The 27,330-nt window shown below is 41.1% G+C and overlaps 1 long non-coding RNA gene across 1 annotated transcript in view; it reads right to left on the reverse strand.

Moving 5' to 3' along the window:
* Positions 1-520: 520 nt before the first annotated feature.
* The window catches only part of LOC142159198 (uncharacterized), a 271,377-nt gene continuing 244,567 nt past the window's right edge, over positions 521-27,330 (reverse strand). Inside the window, exon 3 of the long non-coding RNA XR_012692924.1 lies at positions 521-744. This is a non-coding gene — a long non-coding RNA (uncharacterized LOC142159198). The remainder of the gene's footprint in view (positions 745-27,330) is intronic.

Genomic DNA, 27,330 nt, shown 5'->3' on the forward strand with positions numbered 1-27,330 from the left:
ATAGTTGAACTAGTTATTTGATTTAGATTAATTTGTTCTTTTGAAAAATGAAGCTTGGCTACACAAATAAGCCACATTGTGAAGAGATGCTGAAGGTATGATGTAATTAATTAGCATTTGCTGCTAACCCCCAAGGCAATTTCAGCTTTCCTCTGACAGGGGAAGCGGCTGCTGTTTTGTGTTTCAACAGAACCTTTGTGGCCTGCCACTGGTCATTACATCCGCAATGACTCTCCCCGGACACAGGCCATGACCCTTAACCAGTTCCCTGGGGACAGGCGTAAGGTCAAAGAGCAAACCCAACTAGTGATGGGATTATATTGAACACATAGGCATGGACACTGAAAGCATAGACTCAGTGCTGCATGCTTAAGTGAAATCAACATTTTGGCATTGGGAAGACACTGAAGAAATGATCAAATGTAAACCAAAAGCAAGCAAGATATTCACCTGGTAGAAAGTATGTAAGCTACTACTAGGAGAATAAATCCAAGTTTACATTTATTTTGAAACATGGGACTATATCAACTCTCATCTCAAATCCTATAACTATCATCATATATAATTGTCCTTTGTGAAAGCTAATTATGCACTGATCGCAAAACACAATTCATCACTCAATTGCTGGAGATACATTGATTGTTTCTCATCACAGAATAAGCTCACTTAGTGAAATGAATTGAAGAATCCATATCAATTGTCAAAGATCTTCCTTTTGCCATGTGTTGTCAGCATCACCATCCACTGGGAAGGAAAAACAAATGCTATTATGGTAAATGATAAAAGTAAACATATAATTGTGTTTTTGTTTCTTTATTTACTTATGATAAAACAGAAGAATAGCCAGAGTAAGTCTACAGTATTGTGTTTTAAAGGTGATTTTGACTAAAAAGCACTATGGATCTGGTACACTTACAGTATGCATGCAGCTGTAGTGGGGTTCTAAAGTGTGTAGGTCCAGTCTGATAACCCTTTGGCTGCCTAAGGTCCTTGACAAACTTTTACCTCCTTTCACCCTACCATTTTTCAACTTTTGGTGCAGTGTCAGTTTCTCTGGGACTAACTTTTTTCGCTTCCGAAGCAAATGTTGTATATATTTTGACAGGAAAGACAGAGCTTTCCTTTGGTACCATAGTCAAATATATTTTTAATTTATGGAAATTATGTAATAAAGAAGGAAATATGTAAGAAAAATGCACTTTTCTATGATTTCAAGACATTAACTTAACCCACAAAGCATCAACCTAATTTTATTCAGTGACTTCTAACTATAATTTATAGGAAAACCATACAGGTGTACTTTTTTAAGGTTTGGTTTACTTCAATGGGTCATATATGTGTAAACTGTTTGTTTGTTACGGCTTTTCATTTATTTATTATTTTTGTTCTTTAGTTTTACTCCACATACAAGACTAAGGGGTATATTTACTAAACGGCGGGTTTGAAAAAGTGGAGATGTTGCCTATAGCAACCAATCAGATTCTAGCTATCATTTATTTAGTGCATTCTACAAAATGAAAGCTAGAATCTGATTGGTTGCTATAGGCAACATTTCCACTTCTTCAAACTTGCAGTTTAGTAAATCTAGCCCTAAGGCTTGCTCTCTCCTGCAGTAATCCCCAGTGGTTACACCATTACAGTTTTCTGCAAGTCTCATTGTGATACACAGCGCACAACAATTTACAATGTCCTAGAAATCAGGGCGCACATATGTCTTCAGGAAGTGACATCACCATATATTCAATGGTAGTTGCCCTCACAGCGGTAATGGACTTCTAAACATAAAATATAATTTTCCTTATATAAAAATGCTACAAACAACATCTATATTTCTGCTTGTCTGTCTATCTATCTATCTATCTATCTATATTTTCTGTCTTTAAGCCTAATGAAGGCACAGACAATAAAGTCATCTACAAACATGTATTTATATGTACACAAATGCAATGGGTACACACTGGAGGTTTTTTAGCTGATTATTGGGTCAATCACACACTAAACAACCATTCGGCCCAATATCGCATCAGTGTGCATGCTCCCACGATTAATGGTTATCGTTCCAAAGCACATTGTATCATTTGATTTGACTTTTAAACTAGACTAATAATCTTGTTCAATGTTGGAACGATGTTGTTCCAATTCTGCAGTGTGTATGTACTCATGACTGGCAGTGTCCATAGATCTCTACAGAGGGCCTGAGTCATTAAGGCAGACAAAGGAGTAAATGTTCTCTGGGATAAACCATGTTACAATACAAGGGGTGCAAATTAGTTTATTATTTTGCACATAAGATAAATACTGGCTGTTTTCTCATCTAGCACACAAATATTTGCTAGCTATATTATTACAATGAAATTTAAAGTTGATCTAAGACATACCCTACCCCAACTATAAATCTGCCCCACATTTTAAATTTACCTCCCCCTCCAATGCAACATGGTTTTGCCCAAGTGCAAATGTTACTACTTTTTTATGCTTTGCTCTCCTTAATGATTCAGGCCCAGAGTGTGCAGAGTAATGATCTTTTCAGCCAATGGTTATGACAGATGAAGAGGACAGATCTGTAAGTAAATCTTGTAAAACGTGAATAGTATGTACGCATGAAACAGCATGCTGATCAGGTCTTTTTTTCATTTTTTTTTAATTGTTGGCAAAATCACTAAATATATCACATTGGGAGAAGTTTTCTGTAGTGTCTGCCTAGCACATCCACATCCTGGTGATTGTAAAAGGCCTTAGAAGAATAGTCTGCATTGGACTTGCAAGTTCATGCGGAAATGCAGTGTGGGAACAGATAAAAGTGACTTAAAAGTTCTGGTATCTTCTACTTTAGGACCGCCGCTTTTATTAATTAAAACTTTTACATTTTTCTCTTAAGCTCCTGGTCAGTTTAGTCTTGTTCTATTTGAGAGGTCATCTGGACTTTACTTTGTATTAGAGATGCTCACTGATACCCGGGAACTGGTTTTGGATCTGGATTAGCTTCATGTTTTGGTTTTGGTTTTGGCAAAACTGCCCTCATGTGTTTTGGTTTTGGTTTTGGTTTTTTTAGAAAAAAATCCTAAAATATGCTAAAATCACATAATTTTGCTCTTTTTTTGTTCCTACATTATTATTAACCTCAATTAACACTAATTTTAAGTCATTTGCAGTCAATTTTGACCACCTCACAGGTCACATATTATTTTCATACACTTTCGGACAAATACTGCAGCGACCTGGCTGGATGGTAAGCGACAGAGCAATGACACAAGCACATAGCAGTTCCTAGCACATCTAGGGCACTTTGGCACACAGCAATGGCAGAAAAGAAAAATGGGGGTCTGCCCTCCCTCCCACCCCTCGCTATGTTGGCTCGGCTCGGTACTCGGATCCCCTAAGTTCAGGTGTGTTCGGTTCTCGAGGAACCGAGCCTGAGCATCTCTACTTTGTATATGTCATTTTTGTTTGTTTAAATATTTATATTACATTGGTCTAAGCGTGCACTGAAATGTGCTTTCCCATAGAACTTTCAGAATGCCTCCCATTGAAAGTTTAGGACAATTACTGATTTCTGGGACCTTCTGAGTACCTGTAAGTAAGTCTTTTTAATACTTTATAGCACCCAGGAGAACCCCCTTAAATGCTCATTCTTCATACACTGTAATTTAAATAATTCCACACCACAAAACAAAATGTAGTTTTTTCATATGGGTGTGCCTATCATGAACTCAGCATGAAACCCCCTCAATCCATCCTGCTCCTCTGATCAGAAGATGCAAAATTATACACCCTGCATACGCTGTCATCTGTGACTGAAAATTCAAAAACTCCTCTGTACAAATGACAGCATTGGCACAAGAATGGGAAAATGACATAACAAAACAGCACTAGGCTTTCATACTTTTGTAGATGTTCTCCAACAGTCTTTTGTTATTCATCACAGTGGCGCGCGCAGGGGGGGTTTCTGGGTCTCCAGAAACCCCTCCCCTCCGCTAAAAAGGTGCCCTACATAGCGGCACTGTACTTTACAGCACCCGTGGCGCTGTCAAAGAAGCGTCCGTGGCGGTGCTTTATTGTATACAGCACCGCGGGCGCATGCGCGGCAGCTCTCTCGTGTTTTTTTTTGGAGTGTGGAGGGGAAACCCCCCCTTAAAAATCCTCTGTGCACCCCTGCATCAATAAGTTACTAGAACACTACCTTTGATACCACTGAATAGCAAATGTAGATAGAGCATTCAATATCTACTATTCATATATTTGTGAATGCTATTAGCAACTCTTTTATAGGGTAACTTTGGGGCCTACATATAAAGCATGTACTCACATTACATCATGCAGAAACGCCTGTTTCCACAGGATTAAGGCAAATATTAGTATTGGGGCTATTAAACAATAGGCTAAAGCATGGGATATCAAAGATATCTTTCCTGAGCTTGTAGTCGGTTGCTAACGCTATCTGAAGTCTATTAGCACATCACTGCAAATGCAATGGGTAGAGGAATCCCTCCACCTTTTAAGTTATTGGCGCATGCACGGTTAGATCAGCTTTCACTTTCTCATTGGACTTATCTTCATTGGGACATCCTTTAATTGGATGGGCTGTCCTGCATGATATGATCATTAATTAATCCAAAAAATTCATCTATTTTTCCTGTGATAGATAGACAGATAGACAGACAAACAGAAATATTGATGTTGTTTGTAGCATTTGGACAATAAGAGATGCTACTCTTGGGTCACAAACATACACAAACTTACATAATTAGGCCCCTTTATGTTAGCTTTAAGGCTGCATATACAAACAGGGGATATTATTACAATACTCAATATGACAAAGGTAAAATCCTCTTGAGTGATCTATGCTGATATACTTATATTTCCACTAAAGAGGTGCAAATTTTATGGCGGAAACTCTTTTACCCATTGTTAGTAGTTAACACAGTATTTTAATCAGCCATGAATGCAGTGGCGGAACTACCATTGGTGCAGCAAGTGCATTATCTCCATGGGTACTAGGAACTATGGAGATAATGAGGGCCCTAGTGCACTGCATGGCAGATGCAGAGAGTCATGGGCTCTGGTTCCCTTCTCCCCGCTTACCTGCTTGCTAGTTCCGCCTCTGCATGGGTGAGAGCTTTGAACTCACCCGGCCATCTTAGTCAGGCTCAAACTGCACTCCACTATTAGTGTTAATATTAAGTTCATGATTTAAATGAGTTGGATGAAAAAAACTGTTTTTCATATAAAGTTGCATCTGACACCACCATCTTCCTATACTAGTGTGGCAGGGGACTAGGAATACTGCTCCTTCTACTATGTCTCCATTTCTCTCCTCCCATCATGTCACCAGCAACATGCAGCCCCGTCTCACGAACATCACAATACAGGTCACTGCCTCCCACAAGATTAGTAGACTCATCTCTTTCTGCCGTGACCAATGTCATCGATAATACTCTTGGTACATAATGGAGAAGCAGAAGATGAACATTAAATGCAATAAGTTGCTCACACTATAGTCAAATACACCTGCAACTGTGACATGAAAATGGGAGGCTCACGACTGTTTAGAGCAGGGGTCAGCAAACTTTTTCTATCAGTGTCCCAGGTAAAATTTTGTCAAGCCCATATATACACACACACACACACACACACATACACACATTTAATGGGACCAAAGTAATTCATATTCTTAACTTATCTTCATCTTTATATAGCGCCACTAATTCTGCAGCGCTGTACAGAGAACTCACTTACATCAGTCCCCCCATTGGAGCTTACAGTTTAAATTCCCTAACACACACACACACACACACACACACACACACACACACACACACACACACAGACATACTAGGGTCAATTTGATAGCACCCAATTAACCTACTAGAATGTTTTTGGATTGTGGGAGGAAACCGGAGCACCCGGGCATAGTTGTGTGGTTTGAAATGTGTTACTGTATTGCCCTTTGTTCATAACATGCCTCACGGTAGTTCCCCCTGTCCTGTTAAGCCACATAGTATTGCTCCCAGTTATCATTAAGCCACATAGCATTGCTTCCAGTTATCATTAAGCCACATAGCATTGCTCCCAGGTATCATTAAGCAACATAGCATTGCTCCCAGTTATCATTAAGCCACATATAATTTCGCCAGTTCACTTAACAATACATAAAAGCAGCAGGTGTGCGACTCACCTCTTGTCCGCACGCGCATCTTCAGTTCCGCAATGGAACCTGGGAGGATCTGCTGCGCATACGCAACAGATCATTTCATCCGTCTTCAGTTAACAAACAGTCTCGGGCGTCGTGCCAGATGACACCGCGCTGAGTCTCATCTCTGAGATCGGAATGACCCTCATTTACAAAGTGAAAATGGTTGAGGCACTGGGCAAAATACTCCTTGAAACTGCCATAAGCTTCAAATTGAGAAAGTGCACCTGCCAAACTGGGAAACTGGGAGAATTGAGAAGAGTAAGAGCACTCCTTGAAGGCTAAAAATTAACTTCTGAGCTTTGCGCAGTGCGATTATTGAGCTTAGATAAAGGGGTAGATAGTACAGATTTTTAGGGGTGTTCCATGTGTTTTGTTCACCCTCCCTTAGGATGTAAGCTCATTGAGCAGGGCCCTCCTCCCTCTTGTGTCCTTACCAGCTCTTCTACTCCATCTCTACCGCATTAGCCTGCTTGGAGCTCCTTAAGTGTCAGTATTTTTTGTTTACTGTTCAGTAATGTAATACCCTGTACTGTCTACTGTTTGTGCATTGTACGGCGCTGCGGAACTCTTGTGGCGCCTAACAAATAAAGGATAATAATAATAATAATAATAATTTTGTAGAATGGCAGGAACATTTCCACTGCACCAACATTCTGCAAATTTTGCGCTAGTCCAGAGTATGTGGCCATGGTGTTGTACTGTACTTGTAATTGGCTGCATTTTGCACCTTTCAATTACACTTCAGCATAAAACATTATTTCTAAGAGAACTTTACCCAATATAAAAAAATGCTACAAATTGTCACCTGTAATCGAGTCCCCTCCCTCTAATGATTAATTTAAGCCATAAACGAGGCAAAGCCAAGCAGTACCGGAGGAGAAAAATGCAAAAGTTTTATTTGATTAGCTGGATGGCTCTAGAGTCGGTAAGGGGTTGGACTTTAATGTGACCTTTACACTTTTGCACGCTAAGCCTCTTATGATTTTTCTGCCTACCTGTAAGTAAGGATACTAATTCAGATCGCAGAGAGGCAAATTAGTGTATAAAAAAAGCAATTTGCTGTGAGCCCTGTAATTGAACTCTAGTTTGTATTGCAATGATCTGTTTTGTGAACTGGAACTGCATTTACTTTCATTGTTTGTATCAATGATCCCTATTCCAAGTGATGTGTATGCTTCAGTGCAGTTTAGATTGAAATTACCTCAGGTAAATTTCAAGTAGAAGTGTATGCAATCTAAGCATTGCAGAAGGTGCTATGTATCTCAATGCATGCTAATATGGTGCTGATAAGAATGTTGTAGATTTTAATTAAGGGCTCATCCAGATCCATTTGATCTCTATGCCACACCACGTCTGCTGTCCACACACATTTGCAACTCTGAGCTGTGTATATTACTGCTGTCCATGTGGCAGGGCAGAGGTGGTGCAGTTTAGTGATCAAACAGATCTCTACACTGTGCTATTTCTCAGGCAATGTTCTCCAAATGGAACGCAGCTCAGGAAACTGTTTGTGTGGATGAGCCCTAATATAGTACTAATTCTCTGGGTGTGGATGGTGTGGCAATATACACATTATATGGGTGGTGATTTAGTGTATCCTTGTGAATATGTCAATTTTGCAGCCAGTCAGACAAATCCAGGAGTCAGCATCACTTTTTTTAAGGAGTCAGAAAAAGGTTGCTTCCTTTTATAGAAATGATCTAAATAAAAATTATAGGTGACAATGGTTCACACAAACTTCATACACAGATTATCTATAACCTCTCCGTGCCTTTTTATTGTTTTCTCTTTTTCCACTGCATCTGGCTCTCATATACTTGACCTAGAAATTTGCTCTATACATCAGAGGAGCTCTATGTTCTAATCAGTACACCTCCCCTCCCCTTCTAGTTGCCCTGTCTGGATGGCTGGTGGTTTTCCTTGAACGTTTGCAGGTTGCAATTAGTCCTGAGGCTAGTGAGAGCTCAGCGACCTATTGGAACCCCAAGTAAAAACAAGACTGAAGCATGAGTGGGAGACTGTTGTCTGTCTGGTTGATATGTGTTTTCAGATGACTGTATATGATCAAAGGATCTGAAGCGGCAACACGCTGAATGAATGACTCTGTCAGTCCCATGTACGGAAAATATTGTTCCATGTTAAGAAAAGGTTACTGAGTTTATAGACCTGGAAATAGAGGTAGTGAGTTGTTAAAGTGTAGCCCAAAGTCATTTACCTACTGCTTTAGTGCATTTAGCTAATGAAAGATATAATGCGCTCTCCAAGTAGTTAAATTGAAAGCATTCAAAAATATAAGTGTATCCTTGACCTTTCAAAAAATACCTGCTCCTTCTTCATAAAATACATCACCAAATGTTTATGAACTCCATCAATATAAAATAAATATATTTTAAATAGAAAAGGGGAAAATATCTCATAGATATATTTTTTAATACATGTAATTGATCACTTAATTGGAGACACAGGAAGGTGTGTATCAATGGATGGTGTATGTATCTCTTTGGCACCCATACAAAGTACAGTGGTTCATTAGTTTAGTTTGAAGAAAGAATTATGGAAATAATTTCTTATTGTTTTAGGGACCAATATTATTTGTAGTGACCAACAGGAAAATCATCAGATTTATTAATCGAAAATTAATAAACTATAGATACTATAAGTTTTATTAGTTCATAATTTAAAAATCACATATGAGACATGAATAGGGAACAAATGGTTCATAAGTATTATTTAATAGTATAGTATTATATTAATTTTTATTTTTATTTTCATGTTTTCAAGACTTTCCCCAAAACATTGTGAACAATCAACATATCTCAAGGGAAAATTAAAGAGAGCAAATCAGCGATGGAGCAGATTTATAGCTATATAATATCATCAACAATGAAATTAAAGAGGAATGAAAACACAAAGTTTCTTAGGAGTCTATTTATTATTATCTAGCGATAGAGCTGATTTTCTATTGCTGCTTATCGCTGAGAAAAATCATCTATTGCCATAACTTATTATTAAAATAGCTGCCTCGGTAATACTGTCCCGGATGGGTAATGGTTGACTTATTGCTTCACCAGCCCAGACACTATGGATTTGCGCATGTGTGACCCGACTAGCCGGTTCACGCATACGCAGTGGAACTCAAAGCCTTTCTTGTAAAAAAAAAATGATTAAAAATAGGTGTAGAAAAAGTATTTTAAAATAATCAACAATTTAAAAATTGCTTTATTTAAATGATAAAGCATTTTTTCAATGATTTGCTTCTGTTATCACCATTCTGTATACTGAGATGGCGATAACAGAACAAGTATTGCAGTGGTACATGTACTCAGGGCTGCCTTCAGAATTCATTGGGCCCAGTACGGGCCCCCCGTGTCCCCCGGGCCCCCCCCCCCCCACAGGCAGATCACATGATCACAGGGGGGATGAGTCCTCCACCCTTGCGATCGCATTCTGGTGCCTGGCTGTCACGGTGGCAGCCAGGCTGAAGACAGAGTAGCGGAGACCAGCGGACTGCAAGACAGCGGGCCCCCAGGTAAGTATGTGTTGCGCTGTTGTACCGGGCCCCCTGGTGAGCCCGGGCCCGGTATAACAGTACCCCCCGTACCCCCCTGATGGCGGCCCTGCATGTACTACAGCACTTCTCTTTAAATAAGCTTTTATCGGTGAGACCTGTTGAACCTTAACGTCAGAGGTAACCTGTTGATGTATAGGACGCAGCCCTATCTCTAGCGAAAATGGCTTTCATTGTTTTAACCCCTTCAGTGCTAAGGACATTGCAGGAGTTGATGTAATGTAAAAATTTACCTAGAAGTATTTTGCATGGCAATAAATGTTAGTCGGGGCCAGGGAAAGATGCATTTATGAAAATAAATTCAAAGTCTTCTGAAAAAAACAAGGTGAGTGTCATAATTCTAGCTTGGAACACAAGGAACAGGAGCAGAGGGAGCACGTCAGACTGCGGGGTCAAAAAGGTGCAGCTGGACTCAGATGTGTAACAGTATCCCCTCCTCTTAAGGGTGGACTCCAAACACCCAATGAAAGGCATAGCAGGAAATTTACTATGAAGCAGCTTATGAAGCCCCTTCAGGGGAGCAATGATTGCCACCTTCGACAATCTAATAACCACCACCCTGCATTGGTATGGTATTGCATCCTTTGCCAGGAGATAGATGAGTGACATAATCCATCAAAATGTGTGTCCACATCAACTGGTGGAAGATATAAAGGACCTAGAGGTATTTTTTTTATTTTTTAAATCTATTTATTTCTAAAGGTTTGAAAATAGCATACATAATAAACAATCAAACAGGCATGGAATTTAAAAAGATGTTTCAAATAGGGTACATAGAATTCAACTGACATAGATTGGGGACATAGAGATTTTTGACGTAGAGTTTTATGTTAATCACAAGTGGGACAGGCTGCAACAAACTCCTTAACATTCTGAGGAAGAGTAGGCCACCAATAATTTATGGAAATTAGTTCCTTTGTCTTTTTAACTCCTGTATGACCTGCGAACAAAGATGCGTGAGCCCATCGTATCAGATTGGGTTGAAGTCCAGGGGTAACAAATATTTTCCCTGGAGGAGGGTTTGCTAGAGAAATAGGAGTCACCACAATGATGCATTTTGAATCAATGATGGGATGACACTCAGAGGACGCTTATTGATCTGAGGAGTCGAAAAAGCGAGAAAAGGCATTAGCCTAGAAGTTCTTGGAACATGGGTGAAAAGTGAAAATTAAATTGAAGCAAGAGAAGAACAGGGACCATTTTCCTTGGTGGGGATTAAGACATTGAGCCATTCGTAGGTACAGAAGATTTTTATGATCCGTATATATGGTCACAGGGAAGGAGGCACCCACCAGAAGATGTCTCCGCTCTTCAAGTGCAAGTTTAACAACCAATAGTTCTGCGTCTACAATTTATAATTCTTTTCTGCTAGTTGCAGCTTTAGTGAAAAGAATTCATATGGATGGAGTTTCCACAAAGGTGCACATTGAGACAGAAATGACCCTTCACCAATTTTTTTGAGGCGTCTACCTCCAACAAGAAAAAACTAGATGTATCTGGTTGATGGAGAATGGGTGCAGATGTGAAGGCTTATTTGAGTGTGTGAAAAGCTTTTGTGGCCTCGAGTGACCCTATCTTTAGGTTAGCAGTCTTCCAAGTCAAAATGGTATTAATTGCTACTACCGAGAAATAACCTATGGCAAACTGATAATAGTAGTTTGCAAGCCCTAAGAAGCGTTGTATGGCCTTAAGACCTGTGGTTGTGGCCATTTCAGGATAGCCTCTACCTTTTCGGGATCCATCTGGAGACCAGACCCAAAAACAATATACCATAGGAAGGGTAGTTGTTGTTGTTTACAATAGAGATAATGAGCGCAAAGTCAGGTCAATAGGGCTGCACATGTTTCTTCTGAGTCTTGATATCGGGAAAAAAGACTAAGACGTCATTAAGATATACTTCGACAAACTGGTATAAAACATCTCAATAGAATTTGTTTACAAAATTTTGAAAGACCGCTGGAGGATTGCATAACCCGAATGACATTATGAGATATTCGCAATGCCCGTCCCTGGTATTGAATGCTGTCTACCAATCATCTCCTTTTTTAATACAATTAAGATTGTAGGCAGTTCGAAGATCTACCTTAGAAAAAATTAAGTACCTGTGACACGGTCCATTAACTCCGGAATAAGGGTAGTGGATATCTATTCTTGACTGTGATGGCATTCAGTCCTCTGTAATAAATGCAGGGACGCAAACCCCCATCCTTTTTCTTGGCAAAGAAAAGCCCAGCTCCCACAGCTTGTAGTGTCCGAATGCCCAGCTTAGTCTAGGTGAAGTTACTAGGTAGATTGCTGTTCTTAGCAGAGTGTTAATTACAAGAATTCAGAGAAGGTACTTGTAGCTGTCGTTGTGAACTCTTTTCTGACAGCTGTCATCTGGAGCTAGTGTTGTGAATCCTCACAGTTGAAAGGTGAAATTCCTCTTCATCTTCAGCTGTCTGACTGAGGCCAGCAGATTTCCTGCTAAAATAACTTGATGCTTGGAACTATTCATTATGCCATCTATCCTTACTAGAACCCCTGACCCAGCAGTCACAAAGCATGATACTGCCACCACAATTGCAATAAAGATGTATAAACTTTTTCATATATTGGTGCAGTAGAGGGTTTTAGTAAGGCTTGGTATCCTCATGCTTTTTCTTGTTTGTTCTTTTAATATTTGCTAGTAGTACTCTGTAGTTATATATACCTGATACCACTCATTATCTGACAAAACTGAACTTTCCATATTGTGGATTTAGCAGGGCCGGTGCAAGACTTTGCGATGCTGTAGACAAAACTTCAGCCTGCAGTCCCTTTTTTTTTTGTCTCCACTTAATTTTTCTTCCTAATATGAGTGACATTTTGCTGCAGTTTAGAGTGCTTCAAAGAGAGTAGTTTGTCTAAAACTGTTCTTTCTAGTTTATTCCATTATCTAGCTATCCCCATCTGCTTGCTTGCTCTCATTTATAAATGCCCGTTATGTTTCATTGGTATTGCCACGCCGCATACCTCATCCTGTGTTGTAGCATTGCTGCCCTTATAAAAACTAATATTCTGCTACAGTGCACAGCTGCCATTATTGCAGTATTCATGTGTCTTATTATACAAAACATTTTGTCCTAATTCAAGTCCCCTACAGCACAATAGCTGTTAGTCAGTCACTCCTCTCTTTCCAGACCTTCTCTACATCTTGTTTTTGCACGATTAGTCACCAGAGTTACTGCACTTTAAAACCAACTTCCATTCACCTCTTTACACATCACACCTTGTACTCTTCTTGTTCACTTTTTAAATCTGAAAAAAATAGATTTGATTTACTATTTAGAAATTTTACTTGCTGGAAGTTAGTGGTATGAGTCTGATTTCACTGTTGTCAGATGTGTGTGTCCTGGACGTGAGTGCCATTTGACAATTGCACATTTGGAAATTAGTGAAAGTTTTAGGCATGCATAAATCTGATATGTTAAGTTCTTGACTTTTATTTGCATATGTATTTATGAATATTACTAGTTGCACTTTTAAACAAGGTAATCAGTATTTAAGGTTTATTATAGAGATGGGCGGGCTCGATTCCCCAAGAAGCAAACCTGCCTGAACTTCACCTATCCGAGTACCGAGCCAAGCAGGATCGGTCCTCTTGCACCAATTCGGAATTGAAATCGAGGCAAAACATCATTGTGACATCGTCGGATCTCAGAGCTCAGTTCTCGCGATATTTGATATCCATAAATACCCGCCTCCACAGCAATCCATCGCCATTTGACAGAGGGTGAGAGAAGGGTTAGGTCGCAGGCAGCATTAGAGCAGGGACAGAGCAATTATTTTATACATTATTCTTGCAATTCTTCTATCAATTCTTCTATCAATTCTTCTAGCAATTGTTATAGCAGGAAGAGAGGAGGATAGAGTAGGCATTTTTGCAAACATTACCAACTGTTTGGGGTGTCATATTCCCTCCTACATAAACTATTTTCCGGCTGCAGAAAGTCTTATCTAGCAGCACTATCTATTTAATATTTTGCTTTGGGGTGCCCCATATTCCCCAGTGTGAACCCACAATTTTTCTGGTGTTGAAAAGCTTATCTAGCAGCACTATCTATTTAATATTTTGCACTACAAGTGCTTTGGGGTGTCACATATTCCCCAGTGTGAAACCACAATTTTTCTGGTGTTGAAAGTCTTATCTAGCAGCACTATCTATTTAATATTTTGCACTATAAGTGCTTTGGGCTCATTAAAATTGATTCAAAGCAGTCCACATATGAGCAGGATCAGCAAGCAAGTGCTGGCACCAGTCCTGATGGTAGTCTTCCCTGTACGTCATCAAGTAAAGCCTATGTAAAAGTCTTTTTAAGTCAGGGAAAAAAACAAAAAAAATAAAAAATGTAAACGTGTTGAAGAGAAAAAGAGCTATAACTGATGAAAAGTTAAATGGCGAGAAAAAAAAATTGCCAACATGCCATTCTACAGACGCAGTGGCAAAGAAAGTATGAGGCCCTCGCCTTTCTCTATTACTGCCAGATCTAAAAATGTTACTGAGCCTTCTTCTTGTAAGGTCACTCGTGAGCAAGCAAGACCAAGTAATTTGGAGTCCAAAAGTGGTGCACAAGTACTGTTACGTGTGAAAGCCGAGCTGCAAGAAAACAATAAGGCACTAGAGAAAAATGTATGCTCAGAATCAGAAATGACACTAATCCCTGAGGAGAGTCCATCCACGAGTGGTATGTGTAATCGTGACCATTCTGATAGTGTACCCATAAAGAAGGGCCCTTTCAGCATTTCTGATGATATGTGCCTGAACAGCTCGAGTGTAGCCAGTGATACACCAAGTGAGGATGACACTTTGGAATTAGAAGAGGATGAGAGGGAGATTTGGGTAGCCGACGAGGGCGCTGATGATGATGCTGTTGATTGTGTAAGTCTTGCACCAGTGGCAGCAGTGTGGCACCAGTGCCAGCAGTTCTGGCACGTGAGGTTCTGGCACCAATTTGCACTTTTCAAACACAAGCAGGGATGACGCAGGTGGCAGACCACAACAGTTTGACATCTGGGCTAGTTGGAAAGATTTGACCACAAAAAATGTGTGACCTTGCCCATAACTCCAACCAATCCTACTATTAACATGCAAAGGATGGTGGAGGGCCTAGCAGGGATTAAACTGTATTTTTCCTAATCTGAACTAATAAGGTTTGGGTGTAATATACACCCAAAGACGAGTGCTCAATTGCTAAGAGTCATTGATGAAGAGGAAGACAAGCAGGCTTGTCTGTAGAATTTGCTGGCAAATTCAAATGCGTTATATAGGTAACACCCAAAGAAAAGAGCTCCATTGATCCATTGCTAATTGTAATTGCTGAAATAGAAATAATAGGGCTGACAGTCTTGGTCTAAATCGGAACTTACATTTTATTGTACCATAGCTCACTCCGAAACAGGAGAGGTGGCAGGGTTCAGTGCTAATCTTCCTCAAACAATACTAAATCATCCCACCATCAAAGAAGTCTGTGTATTATGATGTAATTGCCGATAATGGCCTTCCAAATGGAATTAGTAGTTCATTTTAGGGCAGAGCTGTCACGATTTTTGGCCAATTCTTTTACAGCAGAGCAAATATCAAAATATTGTGCAGACTCATCTGCATCACCACTGGGTGTCTTGGGAAAGCAACTTTTTTTCCAACAAGCAGTTGCCACACAAACTGAAGGAGAAGACGTCATTACAAGATGTTGATAGCTGTTGGATCATGGCAAAGCAAATTAAGTATTTAATCTACAATTAAAATATAGTTAGCACATTTACTTTGTTTTATTTCATCCGTTAAATTTCTGTCGCTCCTTCTCAAAATGTATAATTATGGCAATCACTTGACTCAAGCTAACTGTGTTTGCACTCTTCTCACAGATGACTACTTTGCTGGACTAAAGTATATTCCCCTCAAATGCTAGTCTTCTTGCAGCTTCTGCATTCTCCTACATGCTGTTGCAGAAACCAGAAAATGACCCTAAATTTTTCGAGAAAGAAACAGCATCTCCTGCATGTCATTTTTTAAAAGTTCTGTAACACCAAGTTGATTGTGTGAGCAAAACAGAAAATGTGATGGAATTCCACCCCGCTTTAATGCTTGAACAATATTGGCGTCGTTATCAGAAATGACATATCCTCAGGAGAGTCCAAGCAGGATTAGCCATGTTTCAATGGCATCCCTTAGTTTTTGTAACAGATTGTCAGCTGTATGCCTCTTAGTGAAGCCGCTGATACACAGAGTAGCCTACTTCTGAAAAATGTGATGTACTTGGGTACATGCTGCTGCTGTCCCTGCTGGTGAAGGCGAATGACCAACCCAGTGGGCTGTCACAGTCATATAATCTTTAGTTTGCCCAATTCTGCTTGTCCACATCGCTGTGGTTAAGTGTACAGTGAGTAGAATGCCATTTTGTAGCCCAATAATTAAATTTTTAGGAACCTTCCGGTACAGGTGAGTAAAAGCTTTTCTAGTAAAATGGTATAGTGATGACATTTGCTAACAGGGACAGAAGACCTCAATTAAATGTCTTAAACCAACTGTATTAATAGTGGACATTGGACGCAGATGTAATACTAGCATAGTACCCAGGGCGTCTGTGATCCACTTTGCGATTGGGTGACAGGTTTCATACTTGCTTCCTCTTGCAAAGGATTATTTAACTGTCAATTGTTGCTTCTGGGGATATTGATGATGAAGGTGTTGGGGGTGTAGATTGCAGGTGCTGGGATCTAGGTGAGAGAAGGGAGGTAGATGATGCTGGACTGCTTGTTGTTATTTTTTTAACCTAAGTTTCTGATTTTCCTAACAGCTTTCCATGAACTCGCTGAAAAATGATGTAACATGGATGAGGATCCTAGATGGTTAAGGTCCCTACCTCTACTGACTGTGGCTTTAAAAATGCTACAAATGACTGTTGTCAGGATTTGTGTAAAAATAATTCCACACCTAAGAGGTGGATTTTTGGTCTTATGCCCAGGCATGACAATGGCCTTTTTTTTATCACTGACAAGAACTGCAGCAATTTTTCTTTGAAACTGTATGATAATCATATTGTGACCTATGAGGTGGTAAAAATTGAATGGAAATGACTGGAAATTATATAATTATGGCAATCACTTGACTCAAGCTAACCGTGTTTGCACTCTCTTCACAGGTGACTACTTCGCTGGACTAAAGTATATTCCCCTCAAATGCTAGTGAGGTCAATAATAATTTAGGTACAAAATAATACCAAATAATTTTTTTTTAACAAAGTGCAAACCAAAACCAAACAAAACCAAAACCAAAACACGCAAGGGCGGTTTTGGCAAAACCAAAACACGGAGGTAATCCAGATCCAAACCCAAACCCAAAACCAAAACACAGGGGTCAGTGACCATTTCTAGTTTATTGGTGCTTCAAAAGGCATTTTCAACCCAAACATATTTTTGTTTTGGTATGTCATTTGTAGGGCAATTATTAAATAAATAATAAGCAAAGAAATTACTGTCATTTGTGGCCCTAATCTTATTCTGTTTTTCAAATGCTAAGTGCTTTGATCTGTTTAAGGCTACTGTACTAGAGCACAGACAATCACACGAGGGAAGCTTGCTTTGTATTTGGGGAGGATCAGGGGCGAATTGGCCATGTAACCTACCCGGACTTTTCCCGGTAAGCCGGTGGCCTCAGGAGGCCGACTAGTATCTTTTTAGAGGATTTTTTTTTTAAAGAAAAAAATTATTTGTAGCACCCCCCTTTCTGACTGGGTGCCAGCAGGGATAGGGGGCAGTGTGGTGCTAGGTGGCTAGTCCCTGCTCTGAGACCAGCCACCTACCTTAATGTGACCACGGATCTGTCTGTTGATCTGTCACTCACCTCTGTGGCTGGCTGCAGTCTCCATACTGAGGTCACATGGGAGGTGTCACATGACAGCTGCCATCCTATGTTTGAGAGAGAGGAGTCTGCAGTAGAGGGACAAGGTAAGTGTGGGGCTGCTAAAGTTTGTGTTTGAGGGGGCCTGCTAAAATAATATGTGTGTGAAGGGGGGCTGCTAAAGTGTGTAAGGGGGCTGCTAAATTGTGTGTGTGAGGGGGGGCTGCTAAAGTGTGTGTTAGGGGGGCTGCTAAAGTGTGTGTGAGGAGGCTGCTAAGTGTGCATAAGGGGGGCTGCTAAAGTGTGTGTGATGGGATCTGCTAAAGTGTGTGTGTGTGAGGAGGGCTACTAAAGTGTGTGTGTAGGGGGGGCCAGATAAAGTGTGTGTGAGGGGGGCTGCTAAAGTGTGTGTGTGTGGTAGGCTGCTAAAGTGTGTGTTGGGGGCTGCTTAAGTGTGTGTGGAGGGAGCTGCTAAAGTGTGTGTGTGAGGGGGCTGCTAAAGTGTGTGTGTGAGGGGGGCCTGCTAAAATGTGTGTGTGTGTGTGTGTGTGTGTGTGTGTGTGTGTGTGTGTGTGAGGGGCTACTAAAGTGTGTGAGGGGGCTGCTAAAGTGTGTGAGGGGGGCTGCTAAAGTGTGTTTGTGTGAGGGCGAGCTGCTAAAGTATGTGTGTGTGTGTGTGAGGGTGGGCTGCTAAAGTGTGTGTGTGAGGGGGGCTGCTAAATGTGTGTGTGTGTGTGTGTGTGTGTGTGTGTTAGGGGGGTTGCTAAGGTGTGTGTGGGGGGCTGCTAAAGTGTGTATGAGGGGGGCTGCTAAAGTGTGTGTGTTAGGGGGGCTGCTAAAGTGTTTGCATGAGGGGGGCTACTAAAATGTGCTGCTAATGTGTGTGTGTGAGGGGGGCTGCTAAAGTGTGTGTTGGGGACTGCAAAAGTGTGTGTGAGGGGGGCTGCTAAAGTGTGTGTGGGGGGTCTGATAAAGTGTGTGTAGGATAGGGGGGCTGCTAAAGTGTGTGTAGGATGGGGGGCTGCTAAAGTGTGTGTAGGATAAGAGAGGGGCTGCTAAAATGTGTGTTGGATAGGAGGGGGGCTGCTAAAGTGTGGAATGGGAGGGTTTTAATATAATGTTTGATATGAGGAAAGGGAGGGGGCTGTCTTAATAGTACATGGGTGGAAGGTAGGCTATTAATTTAATGGTGGAGTTTAGGTTGGGGCTAATTATTTAATGGGTGCCATTATTTGTGGGTTGATGGTGGGACAATTTAATTTATTAGTGGGGCAGTTTAATTTAATACTGGAACCTATTAAACTAATATGGGGTGAAGGGACCTTTAATTTAATGTTGGGGTGGTTTGGGGCTATTAATTGAATGTGGGGCTGAGTTTGGGGAGGATGGCTATTCATCAAATGTGAATATTAATTATTTAATGCCGGGGATGTGAGTGGAAAATAATTATATTAAACATAAATGCTATTAATTTATTGCAGGGGCTGTTTGGAGGGAGGGAAATATGTTTATTTATTAAATGTGAATACTATTACTTTAATGTTGGTGTTGGTTGAAGGGAAATAGATTTATTTATTAAATGTGTATACTATTAATTCAATTTTGGGGCTGAAGGGAGGCCTAATTATTAAATGTGGGTGCTATTGATTAAATGCCGGGGATGATTGGAGTTTTATAAATTTCGTGTAGCCATTTTTTTCCAAATAGGGCCTCCAGCATTCCAGGATCCAGACAAGCAGCAACTGAGCTACAGACACCAGCAGCCACAGGGAGTGAAAGTGACAATAATATGTAGGAGAGCACAGGACAGTCTGCCAACTGTCCTGAATCTGGTGGGGCAGTCCAGAATTTGGGTTTTGTTCCGACAACAAGGACAGTTGGGAGGTATGTCCTGCTTCACACTGTACTGCTCGTGAAGGCAGAGTTGTGTGCACCTAACCGTAGTGCACACAGTTTTGCATGTGTATTTGTCTTCAGTGATAACCCCCCTGTCTTAAGTGCCCCGGGCTCCCCGAAGCCTTATTCCAGCTCTAGCAATACTTTAGTGGTTGTTGCATTGATTCCATTGCCTGCCTTCTACCTTGCACTGGTCCCATTCTCAGACCACTTTGTTGAACATATGGCCAGCCCCCATTGCACTGACAATATCATTAATCCTGCCTCAATTTGCAATTACTATATCACCAGCAAACCCTTGGAATAGCTCTCCCTTCACTTATGCCATTGTCTGCCAGCCCCCCCTGCACTGTTAAATCACCACCAATCACTGGGCACATTTAGGGTTCATACACAATTGTTACAAAAGAAGTATTTTATTGAAGATGCTTGAAGCATTTTACCTTTGTGGTGATCACACTGGAAAGCTATTTATTATAAGGATTATTAATAATGCATTTTTTAAAACACAGAGTACACATTTTTATATTTTAAAGAGAGAGATTTGACTAGTAGTTTGCATCTCTTGACGTCGGGGAAGATGCAACAGTGCAGTGAGGTGGTCATATGCTGCTCTGTCAGGCTGATCAAATAGGATTTTGTTTTGTAATAGTTAAACTTGTTAAACAAAGTCAGATATGTTTCTATGAGGGGAATTTTGGAAGGATGTGGTAATAGGCAACTAAAGAAGTTTGAGCATAGAGGTATAAGCCAGTCGCAGATAATGTAAAAGGATTCATGTATTTTTATAACACAGGACTGGCAGCTTTTTCCCTGTATTGCTTTAGAAATGACTTACTGTGTCTTAAGTCATAACATCTAGGTTTTCCTACATGTTACTGCACCTAATTTCCAGTTTTTTAGTTCTAAATCTCGCCTACTTTTGTGTTGGTCCCATCTACAGTTGATTTGGACCTGCCAACATGAGACCACTTCAAGAATTTTTTCCAGGGCCACTTTAAGTTCCCAATCCGCCCCTGGGGAGGATGTTTGCTCTGGCTGCTATTAAAGAGAGAATTAATCTTCAGATCCAAATCCAAAATAACCATCCTTCTTTGTTTTCAGACTGCAACTATTTAATCGTGTGTAACATTTCCAAGCTGGTGACAGCAACACTAGCATCACTCCACTATAAGAGGCAGATCAAATAAATGACAGCTGAAAAAGTGATCTAGATGGCCACAAGGAATATTTTTTTAACTTTAAATACCTGCCACACCAATGACATTAAAAAAAGATAGAATGTTTAGTTGAAGAACCCTTTTAATATGCTATTTGAGTATATATTTACGCATGATGACTTTTTTTTTTATGTATGTGAAATGACTGCAGGCCATTGCTTGCAACATCCTGTCAAATAAAGAAAAAAATAGGAAGATAAAAAAAGAACATTATCTGTGATCTCTTGTACAATAGACTAAAGTGGGGATTACTCTTCTTCTTAGCTGACTTGCAGTGTAGACAGCAGGAATGTTCCCATCAGCCTGCGTCCACTCAGTAACATGTGACTGCAGCAGTCACATGACCTGAGACCAGACAGAGCAGCAGGAAGGACTGCTCCCGCTGCTCTGTCAGAGTAGCTGCCTAGTCTGCAGCTTTCTATTAAACATATGGGGTGCCCTTTATGTCTCTTCACCATGGAAGTGGTGGTGTGGCGCCTCTGTGGCGCCCCCTAAAGGCCAGCGCCCTAGGCAGCTGCCGAAAGCTGCGTAATGGTAGCGCCGGGCCTTGGATCTAGTTTTAATCTATGAATCCATTACTTGACTGTGGGAATGTCTGCGTTTCCAGCATACTGGAAATAGAAAATTTGCTGAGTTCAAAGGCATGCAATCATCTACTTCCCTTTCTTGAAGAAATTGGAAAATAAGACATTTTATGCTTGACATGGAGACATTTTTTCTTGTATTGAGGTGCAATAATTGTTTGTCACAAATTGCAAAGCCCTGATCTAGGATCTTGATGCCCATCTTGTAGCTAGGAAGTCATATGTCCCATGGGGGAAGTTTTGGTTACTAAGTAGTGCAGTCATTGGTGAAGGATCTGTACTTGGAACACCAGCGAAGTGAAATGCAGAAGCTACATATATGTATATGAGAAGGGTGGTATCCAGATATCTCTGGAAATAGGAAGAATATGTAGTGAATATAAACATAGATAAGAATAGATACTTAGTAATATTTATACATGTCATATACTTCCTCTCCTCTCTTTAATGTGCTGTAGTTTGTCAAAATAAACCTAATGAAATATAGTTAAAGAGATTTTAAAATGTGTTTTTATATAGAGAGATAGAGATTCAGAAATCCCACCTGTAGGGGGATATTTTTAAATTGAAGCCATTGTCGTTGGAGTGCTTTGTATTTTGTAGGTTCACGCAGGATAAATCATGGAGTACATGCATGTATTTCCTCTCCATGATGCTTGATGGGGGATGCCATACATGCTTTCATACATATCTTTTGTTGTAAAGGAAAGCAGTGAATAAAGCATATTGTAACTAGAGATGAGCGCACTCGGATTTATGAAATCCGAGCCCACCCGAACGTTGCCGATCCGAGTCGGTCCTGAGACAGATCCGGGTATTGGCGCCAAATTCAAATCTGAAACTGAGGCTCTGACTCATAATCCTGTTGTCGGATCTCGCGATTCTCGGATCCTATAAATTCCCCGCTAGTCGCCGCCATCTTCACTCGGGCATTGATCAGGGTAGAGGGAGGGTGTGTTAGGTGGTCCTCTGTCCTGCTATATCTCGTGCTGTTCAGTTCTGTTCAGTTCAGTTCAGTTCTGTGCTGTGCTGTGCTCAGTCCAGTGGTGCTGTGTCCTGTGCTCTGTCCTTCTGAGGTCAGTGGTGCTGCTGGGTCCTGTGCTGTGTCCTGTTCAGTCCAGTGGTGCTGTGTCCTGTGCTCTGTGCTTCTAAGGGCATAGTTATTTCCCCAATATTCCCAAGTGTTTAAAAAAATTAAAAAAAGTTATTTAAAAAAATACAAAAAACTAATTTAATTTTTTTTTAATTACAACAAAATTTGCATAACCAATCCTGCAGTATAAGCCCATTGGTACTGCAATATTACCAAGTTCACACATTCAGCAGTAAAAGTCCAGTGGTACTGCAATATTACAAAGTTCACACATTCTGCAGTATCAGTCCAGTGGTGCTGTGTCCTGTGCTCTGTCCTGCTGAGTTCAGTAGTGCTGCTGGGTCCTGTGCTGTGTCCTGTTCAGTCCAGTGGTGCCGTGTCCTGTGCTCTGTGCTTCTAAGGGCATAGTTATTTCCCCATTATTCCCAAGTTTGTTTTTTTTTTAAAAAAAGTAATAAAAAAAATAAAACTAAAAAATTTTAAAAAAAAATAATTATAACCAAATTTGCAAAACCAATCCAGCAGTATAAGTCCATTGGTACTGCAATATTACCAAGTTCACACATTCTGCAGTATCTTGTGCTACATATAATGGAGACCAAAAATTTGGAGGATAAAGTAGAGAAAGATCAAGACCCACTTCCTCCTAATGCTGAAGCTGCTGCCACTAGTCATGACATAGACGATGAAATGCCATCAACGTCGTCTTCCAAGCCCGATGCCCAATCTCGTAGTACCGGGCATGTAAAATCCAAAAAGCCCAAGTTAAGAAAAAGTAGCAAAAAGAGAAACTTAAAATCATCTGAGGAGAAACGTAAAGTTGCCAATATGCCATTTACGACACGGAGTGGCAAGGAACGGCTTAGGCCCTGGCCCGTGTTCATGACTAGTGGTTCAGCTTCACCCACGGATCTTAGCCCTCCTCCTCCTCCCCCCCCTACAAAAAATTGAAGAGAGTTATTCTGTCAGCAACAAAACAGCAAACAACTCTGCCTTCACAAATTATCACAAATCCCCAAGGCGAGTCCAAGGGTGTTGGTGGTTGTCAAGTGCACATTGTAAGTCAAGCGCTGGGGCACCTACAATACAGATATTGCTCTATTCCTATCATAGGATACAATTTACGATGAAACCAAATTAAAATATTAAATTTGAAATTTATTCATACACCATCTAATATAACAAGTATATATAAAAAATCTAAAATATCCTCAGTTGGGAATACAAAGCATCACACAAGTTGGTAAGTTCCACTCAATATATGAAACAGAATATATTCCTTGTCTCATGAGATCGTTGCAGAGAGGAACAATTACCTACATCTTCTATATATTCATAACAGGTGAAACCAATCTCTATATAGATAAAGATATTATTACATATGGATCCAATATGATGCAGATACCCAAAAGGTAATTAAAAAGTATACATTTCCAATATCTAGAAAACGAATACATGCATGATTCGAAAATTAAGGGAAGAGGAGGGGTTAAAAATTGGGTATTAGGTGAAAAATAATAATACACCTAAACAAATGGAATGGAAAAAGTGCATAGATAAACTTGCTGGTACTGTTGTCCACCGTATGTTTAACGATACATCCAAACATATATATGTAGAGTATAGTTCCACCTATGCATAGGTATCTGTTGTCATCTATAACTCCTTTGTATCATGTATCCGCTTGTTGAACTCAAAGTCCATATGTATAGCAATAAAACATAACCACGTGTGGCTGTCTTGTAGCGACTTATGCACTCCGGAAAATATAAAATAATAGGGCTTACCCGGCTTGATCCGCAAGCCTGACCTTCCCATCACTGTACGGGAAGAGGTGGCTCGGGAGGAGCCTATTGATGATGTAGCTGGCGTTGTGGAGGAACTTGATGATGAGGATGGTGATGTGGTTATTGTAAATGAGGCACCAGGGGGGGAAACAGCTGATGTCCATGGGATGAAAAAGCCCATCGTCATGCCTGGTCAGAAGACCAAAATATGCACCTCTTCGGTCTGGAGTTATTTTTATCCAAATCCAGACAACCAATGTATGGCCATATGTAGCTTATGTAAAGCTCAAATAAGCAGGGGTAAGGATCTTGCCCACCTAGGAACATCCTCCCTTATACGTCACCTGAATAACCTTCATAGTTCAGAGGTTAGTTCAGGAACTGGGGCTAGGACCCTCATCGGTACAGGGACACCTAAATCCCGTGGTCCAGTTGGATACACACCAGCAACACCCTCCTCGTCAACTTCCTCCACAATCTCCATCAGATTCAGTCCTGCAGCCCAAGTCAGCAGCCAGACTGAGTCCTCCTCAATACGGGATTCATCCGATCAATCATGCAGCGGTACGCTTAATACTGCCACTGCTGCTGTTGCTGCTGTTAGTCGGTCATCTTCTCAGAGGGGAAGTCGTAAGACCGCTAAGTCTTTCACAAAACAATTGACCGTCCAACAGTCGTTTGCCATGACCACAAAATACGATAGTAGTCACCCTATTGCAAAGCGTATAACTGCGGCTGTAACTGCAATGTTGGTGTTAGACGTGCGCCCGGTGTCCGCCATCAGTGGAGTGGGATTTAGAGGGTTGATGGAGGTATTGTGTCCCCGGTACCAAATCCCGTCGAGATTCCACTTCACTAGGCAGGCGATACCAAAAATGTACAGAGAAGTACGATCAAGTGTCCTCAGTGCTCTAAAAAATGCGGCTGTACCCACTGTCCACTTAACCACGGACATGTGGAAAAATGGTTCTGGGCAAATGAAGGACTATATGACTGTGACAGCCCACTGGGTAGATGCATCCCCTTCCGCAGCAACAGCTGCATCAGTAGCAGCATCTACAAAATGGCTGCTCGTGCAAAGGCAGGCAACATTGTGTATTACAGGCTTTAATAAGAGGCACAACGCTGACAACATATTAGAGAAACTGAGGGAAATTATCTCCCAGTGGCTTACCCCACTTAGACTCTCATGGGGATTTGTGATGTCAGACAATGCCAGTAACATTGTGCGGGCATTAAATATGGGCAATTTCCAGCACGTCCCATGTTTTGCCCACACCATTAATTTGGTGGTGCAGCATTACCTCAAGAGTGACAGGGGTGTGCAGGAGATGCTTGCGGTGGCGCGCAAAATTGCTGGACACTTTCGGCATTCAGCCAGTGCCTACCGCAGACTAGAGGCACATCAAAAAAGCATGAACCTGCCCTGCCATCACCTCAAACAAGAGGTTGTGACGCGCTGGAACTCCACCCTCTATATGCTGCAGAGGATAGAGGAGCAGCAAAAGGCTATTCAGGCCTACACAGCCACCTACGACATAGGCAAAGGAGTGGGGATGCGCCTCAGTCAAGCGCAGTGGAGACTGATTTCGGTGTTGTGCAAGGTTCTGCAGCCATTTGAACTTGCCACACGAGAAGTCAGTTCCGACACTGCCAGCTTGAGTCAGGTCATTCCCCTGATCAGGCTGTTGCAGAAGCAGCTGGAGAAAGTGAGGGAGGAGCTGGTAAGCCATTGCGATTACACCAAGCATGTAGCTCTTGTGGATGTAGCCCTTCGAACGCTTTGCCAGGATCCGAGGGTGGTCACTCTTTTAAAGTCAGAGGAATACATTCTGGCCACCGTGCTCGATCCTCGGTTTAAAGCGTATGTTGTGTCTCTGTTTCTGGCGGACACAAGTCTACAGCGGTGCAAAGACCTGCTGGTCAGGAGATTGTCCTCTGAAGAGGACCGTGACATGCCAACAGCTCCACCCTCATTTTCTTCCACATCTATGGCTGCGAGGAAAATGCTCAGTTTTCCTAAAAGAGGCGCTGGCGGGGATGCTGATAACATCTGGTCCGGACTGAAGGACCTGCCAACCATTGCAGACATGTCTACTCTCGCTGCATTGGATGCTGTCACAATAGAAAAAATTGTGGATGATTACTTTGCTGACACCATCCAAATAGACATGTCAGACAGTCCATATTGTTACTGGCAGGAAAAAAAGGCAGTTTGGAAGCCCCTGTACAAACTGGCTCTATTTTACCTGAGTTGTCCCCCCTCCAGTGTGTACTCGGAAAGAGTTTTTAGTGCAGCGGGGAACCTGGTCAGTGAGCGGCGAAGGAGGTTGCTTCCTCATAACGTTGAAAAAATGATGTTTATAAAAATGAATGATCAATTCCTCAATGAAGTACAGCACTGCCCTCCAGATAGTACAGAGGGACCTGTGGTTGTGGAGTCCAGCGGGGACGAATTGATAATGTGTGATGAGGAGGAAGTACACACTGTAGGGAGAGAGGAATCAGAGGTTGAGGATGAGGACGACATCTTGCCTCAGTAGAGCCTGTTTAGTCTGTACAGGGAGAGATGAATAGCTTTTTTGGTGTGGGGGCCCAAACAAACCAATCATTTCAGCCAAAGTTGTTTGGTAGACCCTGTCGCTGAAATGATTGGTTTGTTAAAGTGTGCATGTCCTATTTCAACAACATAAGGGTGGGTGTGAGGGCCGAAGGACAATTCCATCTTGGAACTTTTTTTTTTGCATTATATGACCAATCAACAGTCGTTTGCCATGTTCAAAAAGTAAAACCAAATTTAAACAAATTCAAGAAATTAAACCAAAAGTAAAATGCCCTGTCATAATTTAAAACAAGAGGTATTGACGTGCTCTAAAACTACTGAATTGTTGTTTATATTTTATAAACACTACACTTGAAAGCTTGAGTCTTTCAATGAAAAAGTAACTCTCCATTGCACGAATATTTGCAACAGGGACAATTTTAGGGTTAAGAAAGTCAACTAATAACACTTCGACGCTGTTTGTCTTTATAAACACTACACTTGGAAGTTGGAGGAGGTATTGTGGCCCCGGCACCAAATTTACTACCGGGGCCACTCCACTGTGCAGTCCATATTTAGGTGTATC

This window comes from Mixophyes fleayi, chromosome 1, assembly GCF_038048845.1.
Source record: "Mixophyes fleayi isolate aMixFle1 chromosome 1, aMixFle1.hap1, whole genome shotgun sequence".
NCBI classification, from domain to species: Eukaryota; Metazoa; Chordata; class Amphibia; order Anura; family Limnodynastidae; genus Mixophyes; species Mixophyes fleayi.